Raw genomic sequence first — 6,077 nt, forward strand, 5'->3', positions numbered from 1 at the left:
ACGCGCTAGCCGCCAGTGGGATTTTTCATTTTGATTTTGAAAAAGAGGAAAAAAGAAAAAACTCTGATGGTCAAAATTGAGGCATGGGAATGATATTTGTCTTGGAAAATTTTCCCATCCCCCAATTCATATTATATATGTCAGTGCCCTTCATGTTCCTCATTCTCTCTCTCTCTCTCTCTCACACACACACACACATCCATTATAAATCTAACTAAAAACAAGAAAACTTAATTTTAAAAATCAATGATAATAATCATTTTATTGGAATGAGAATAACAGTAATTTATTTGCATTATTTCACCAAGAATTTATATCCAGATAAATAATGACTTAGAGATCAGGGTATTTTTTGTTATTTTATTTTTTTATTTTTTTTGCCAATATTTTTTAATAGTTATTTCCCAATACAATTTTTTCTCTATTGTATAGCATGGTGACCCAGTTACACATACATGTACACATTCTATTTTCGCACATTATCATGCTCCATCATAAGTGACTAGACATAGTTCCCAGTGCTACACAGCAGGATCTCATTGCTAATCCATTCCAAAGGCAATAGTTTGTATATATTAACCCCAAGCTCCCCAACCACCTCACTCCCTCCGCCTTCCCCTTGGCAACCCCAAGTCTATTCTGCAAGTCCATGATTTACTTTTCTGTGGAAAGGTTCATTTGTGCCTTATATTAGATTCCAGATATAAGTGATATCATATGGTATTTGTCTTTTTATTTCTGACTTACTTCACTCAGTATGAGAGTCTCTAGTTCCATCCATGTTGTTGCAAATGGCATTCTTTTGTTCTTTTTTATGGCTGAGTAGATCAGGTTTTATATCCATTTGGTTTCTTTGCTTACCTTTATATTGACTAAAAGAAAAAAAAAAGCAATTCACAAATTAAAGTTGTCAGGAATGGCAATAAGTATTTAGTGGCTCTGGCAGATAGATTTGGATATTCATGTTCAGGTACAACATTAGCCTAGAAATCATGAAATGATTTCCCACTATAGGCCACATTCAACTCTCTATCAGACGGGGAGATGACAAGCATTTACACTTAAAAGCTGAAAAGGTGAATGTTCCAAAGATAGTAGCAAATGAATCTAATCCTTTTTTTGGTTGCATTCAGCTCTGAAAGGTATTTTTTTCACATTTCATTATAGCATGTGAATGTGGTTTTTAAAAATATGCCAAATTTCTTTCTCCAATAAGCAAAGAAAATCAAGTCAAACTCTTGGTGATTGAACCACCAGCACCACATTTAAGTCATCTGAAGAAATCCTGATACCATAAAATGGTAATATTTCAGCCCTGATGTGATAAGCTCAAGCTGTTCAAAATACAAAATATATTGCTGAGATACACCACTTGAACAATTCTACTGAAATAATACAGATTGTCTTTGGTGTTATCACTGTTATGATGAAATGCTTTATGTTTCATCCCTCAAAAAACTTGGGAGAATATCTTTCCCCTTGATAGTCCTCATAAATCAGTGTGTAAAAATAGACTTGTACTTACTGCCCATTTCTTCACTTAGCATCATGAAAAGATGAATACTCAATAGGAGGTATGTTATTGTGACCCCAATCTTGGCCCTTTTCTTCAGCACTGAATCAAAATCAAGAGGCTGTTATTGGCCGCTAATTTTCGTTGAATACTTCTGAGTATGAATTGACATTCAGATGCAACTTCTTTTATTTATGTGGCTGAAGGATCCTTCCCTGTTGCATGCACAGCTGCTGCCTTGTCAATATAGATTTTATCCCTATTTTTTTTCAGTTTTTATCACACATTACAAGATTATCTTTAAGTAGATGAATATTATCTTCTCTTTTTTCTTTTCCAATATAGTTTATTACAAGTTATTGAATATAGTTCCCTGTACTATACAGCAGGTCCTTGTTTGTCTATTTTATATACAGTAGTGTGCATCTGTTGATTCCATACTCCTTTTATGCCTCCCCCTTTTCCCCTTTGGTAATCATAAGTTTGTTTTCTACGTCTGTGATTCTGTTTCTGTTTTGTAAATGAGTTTATTTGTAGCACATTTTATATTCCACATATCAGTGATATCATATAATATTTCTCCCTTTCCGACTTACTTCACTTAGTCTGATAATCTCTAGGTCCATCCATGTTGCTAAAAATGACATTATTTCATTCTTTTTTGGCTGAGTAGTATTCCATTGTGTATATATACACCACTTCTTCTTAATCCAATCATCTGTTGGTGGATATTTAGGTTGTTTCCATGTCTTAGCTTTTGTAAATGGTGCTGATATGAATTGGAGTATATATGCCTTTTCAAATTAGAGTTTTCTCTGGATACACGCCCAGGAGTGGGATTGCTGGGTCATATGGCAACTCTAATTTTAGTTTTTTCAGGAACCTCCATACTGTTCTCCATAGTAGTTACACAATTTACATTCCCACCAACATTTAGGAAGGTTCCATTTTCTCCACACCTTCTCCAGCATTTGTTATTGATAGACATTTTGATGGTGGCCATTCAAATATTATCTTCTTTTAAAGGCTGATTTTTCAGTGATAAATAGAACAAAAGTTCACTAGCACTTTTCTTGAATATGTGTATCAATGTGCCAACTAAAAATACCTTATAGTATGTTCACACATTATAAAGTGTTCTTCCACTGTGCAAGCCAATAATATTATGCAATATTGGTAGTAACAAAGGAATTGTGCCAAAAATTCATTTTGAATTTTTATGAATATAATGGCTGCCACAAAATTTGTGGTTAGTGTTATAAATTTCTTAGCAAAAATGTTAAAAGTAGTACATATACTCTAAGCAGTGAAGTTTTTGTTGGTGCCATTATACTTTGGGCCTCTTTTCTCTTGTTAGTTATAATGCTATCAGTTTAGTATTGGGAAGTATTATTTTCTGCTTTTTCTGAAAACATTTGACTTGTTACCAGAGTGGTCCCTGTGCTTTCCATGAAAATGTTATTAAAGCAATGGTGGCATAATCAGATCAAGCTCCACAGCACTGTGATCTCCACACAACAAAAGTCAGTGTTTTTCTTTTTTTAATTTATTTTTTGGCTGTGCTTGCAGCACGTGGAAGTTCCAGGGCCAGGGATTGAACCCATGCCACAGAAGCAACCCAAGCTGCTGCAGTGACAACATGGGATCCTTAACCTGCTGCACCACAAGAGAATGCCAAATAGTTATTGTTTTAAATTCCTCTTTGCTAATTTCTGCTGGAATATTAGCAGAATTTTTTGTCATAGAAAAGCCACAACCTTAATAATCATGAAAAAGTAACATTGTAAATTAAAAAGCTTTTTTTGTCAGTTGCATCAAATCATCATATTTTCAGGTTTACTTGTCCTAATGCACTATCTTCACATTCTATATTTATCCCACAGTCAAGTTCATTGTTTATGTATTTAATGTTACCTTGAACTACTGTGTTTTTCGATCACTGATTTTGTACTTGAATGACTTGCTTTTGAGCTATTAACAATTTGTAATATTAGAGACAAAATGCAAAAAATGGTAACCATGAAACATGAAAAATTAAGAATACAACCAATGACATGACACAAACATCTTGTGAGCTAAATGTTAGCCAAGACAAACCAATCACTGAATTCCTTGTAGTATATGAGCAGCCTCACCTATTAGTACCACATTTAGCCATCTAGAAAAAAATATATAATTAGTCAGGTGTACCCATGCCATTATTTTGCACAAGCTCTGGCATGGACTGTAAATACATTCCATTACCAGAAAGAAAACTAATATATAAATGGGGAAAATGAGTCAGAGAGGCAAAGTGACTTACCCAAAGTTTCACAAGGGTGAATCAAACCCAAGTTGCACAAGCTGGGCAATTAGCTGCTTCACTCTGGCATCAAGATAAGCATCATCTCCTTTGGCATCAATAAGGAGTGACTGAAAGAGGTGGAGGTCTTTAGCTTGGGAAAGAGAAGCCTGGCTAAGGAGCAAGAATGGCAGAGGTAGCCACATTCAAATATGTGAAGGACATTCCTGAGAATAAGGAGCAGTCCTGTCTGGCTAGTTGTCCTGAGGCCAGGACGTGGGTGTGTGGAAGGAAGTTTCAGGGGAGCAGGATTGGCCCCGTAGCAGGAAGGATATTCTTTCAAGAGGAATCCTGTGCCTGCTGAGGCAGGGAGCTTCCAGGTCTGCCCCAGTTCATGCAGAAACTGAGTGGGGATGCCTGGCAGGAAGGCTGAGGAGGGGAGTCCCCCACCAGGTAGAGAGGGTGGGAGCAGGTGAGACGAAAGATTTCCTAGCCTGAGTCTGATGAGAGCCTGGAGGGAGAAGGTGTGATCCAGTGGGACAGGTGGACCCCAGGCCCGTTCTGTACCAGACTCTGGGGTGCCTTGGGTTGGCTCTGTCTCTTGCCTGCCCTGCTTCAGCCGTGCCTATTTCCTGGGTGGCCAAGGGGAGCCTTTGAAGTTCAAGATGAGAGATTGAAACCTCTGGTTCCCAAAGATGCAGAGCTGTTTCTCTTGCAGCTGTCAAGACCCCATGTCCACCCTGGGGCCCCTTCCCCTGCCCAGATCCCAGAATCTAAAGTAATCTTGGGAACAAGAGAACAGAAGGGACTTGGGCTGTCATAGGCTTTTGTCTCTTGGTGTCATTGCCTCTGATTAGATCTGGGAAACACTGTTCACTCCACAGTTATTCTCTGGGTTCCTGGGAGTGTACAGCATGGCAAAGAGCTTGTGGGTAAAGGAGAGGCTGGGAAAAGGGTGAATCTCCTTTAGGCTAAGAGTCTGGGTGCCTGTCCCCATTTTGTTGCAGATGGGAAAGCAGAGGCCACAAAGAATAAATAACGTGTCCAAAGTAATAGTGAATTAATGACAAACCCTGAATAATTTAAACATGGTTCTGTTTCTTGGCCCAGGACCACTTTCTATGTATGTATGTATGTATGTATGTATATCTATATATCTATCTATCACCCAACATATATCCAGATATCTACAGAGTCAAACCTGTGTTTCATCAAAGAGTGGAGGAAGTGTCTAGAATAAGGGTCATGTGCTATATTGTGCGAGGATCATTTATCTGGAACAAGTTGTGCTTATTCCAATCTCCAAGCGTTTATTCAAGTTGTTCCCTAGTCTGGAGTTTCTCTTCCTTTCCCTTCTTGCCTTTTCCCTTTCCTCCCTTCACAAATCCAACCATTCTTCCAGGTCCAGCAGCTGAGTCCACTTCCTGGGGTCTCTGAAGTCACTCATTTGGCCCTTCAGTACATTTTATAATGGAACCTGGACGCTTGTTTTATCTTTCCAACCAGATAGAAAAGACCAGGTCTTAGCTTTCTGTATCTCCTCTTATCCCTTTTTCCTGATAGTAGCCTCCAGTGAAGTGCTCAGGAAATTCAGATTAAAATCCAGTTACTGAGCAGTGGATGTAGAACAAGCCAGTCAAGCAGCTAGCCACAGCGTTGGAACTATGTGAAATGACATTTTTTGAAATCACATTAAAATGACAGATGTGTAGGAGTGCTCTCATATCCAGTCTGAGGTCTCCTACGCTTTTCAAACCTCGCTAAGTACTCCCTCAGCAGCCCCTCCTCTATTAAACAGTCAGTAGGCTGTTCATGCGGCTGTCCTCCATCTAGTTACCACAGGCATTCCAGACAGAGAAGAAAATGCTTCACGTCCTGCTCCAGCTTCCACACGGGAAAAATGTCTACAACTTCTACTCACTGTTGTCTCTCCGGTTCCAGTCCAGGCCTTGTCCTTTCTTATGCTTAACTCAGCCGCTTTTAGGTCAGCCCCTGAGTCCAGTCTGTGCATAAATTTCTCCCCGCCTTCTCTCTCCTTTGTACCCTCCCACTCAAACCTCGGGCCGGCAGCTGCCAGCAGGAAGGGGCTCTGAGAATCCAAATGGGGATTTTCCAGACACTTCACCTTTTACTCATTATTAAAAAATGTGCTTTGCTCATTTGACGTGATTAGCTTCCTCTTGCTCTCAGTGATGTTGGGTGGATGAGGCCCTTGTCTTAAGCAGACCAAAGAGGGTCACAGCCTGAGCAAAATCTAGCCAGCCTTGTCTGGGAATCTTAGTA

At 39.1% G+C, this 6,077-nt stretch overlaps 1 long non-coding RNA gene across 1 annotated transcript; it reads right to left on the bottom strand.

Moving 5' to 3' along the window:
- Window positions 1–751: 751 nt before the first annotated feature.
- Window positions 752–5,783, bottom strand: LOC146394591 (uncharacterized). Its single transcript, XR_014835412.1, has 3 exons — window positions 5,716–5,783; window positions 3,816–3,925; window positions 752–872 (listed from the first exon to the last, which is right to left on the bottom strand). It is a non-coding gene; the product is annotated as an uncharacterized LOC146394591 (long non-coding RNA).
- Between the last annotated feature and the right edge of the window lie 294 nt (window positions 5,784–6,077).

The sequence above is a fragment of the Sus scrofa genome, chromosome X (genome assembly GCF_054392235.1).
Source record: "Sus scrofa isolate SSC_HxYL_T2T_F1_AM1 chromosome X, Sscrofa_HxYL_maternal_Yorkshire_Landrace_v2.0, whole genome shotgun sequence".
Classification (NCBI taxonomy): domain Eukaryota; kingdom Metazoa; phylum Chordata; class Mammalia; order Artiodactyla; family Suidae; genus Sus; species Sus scrofa.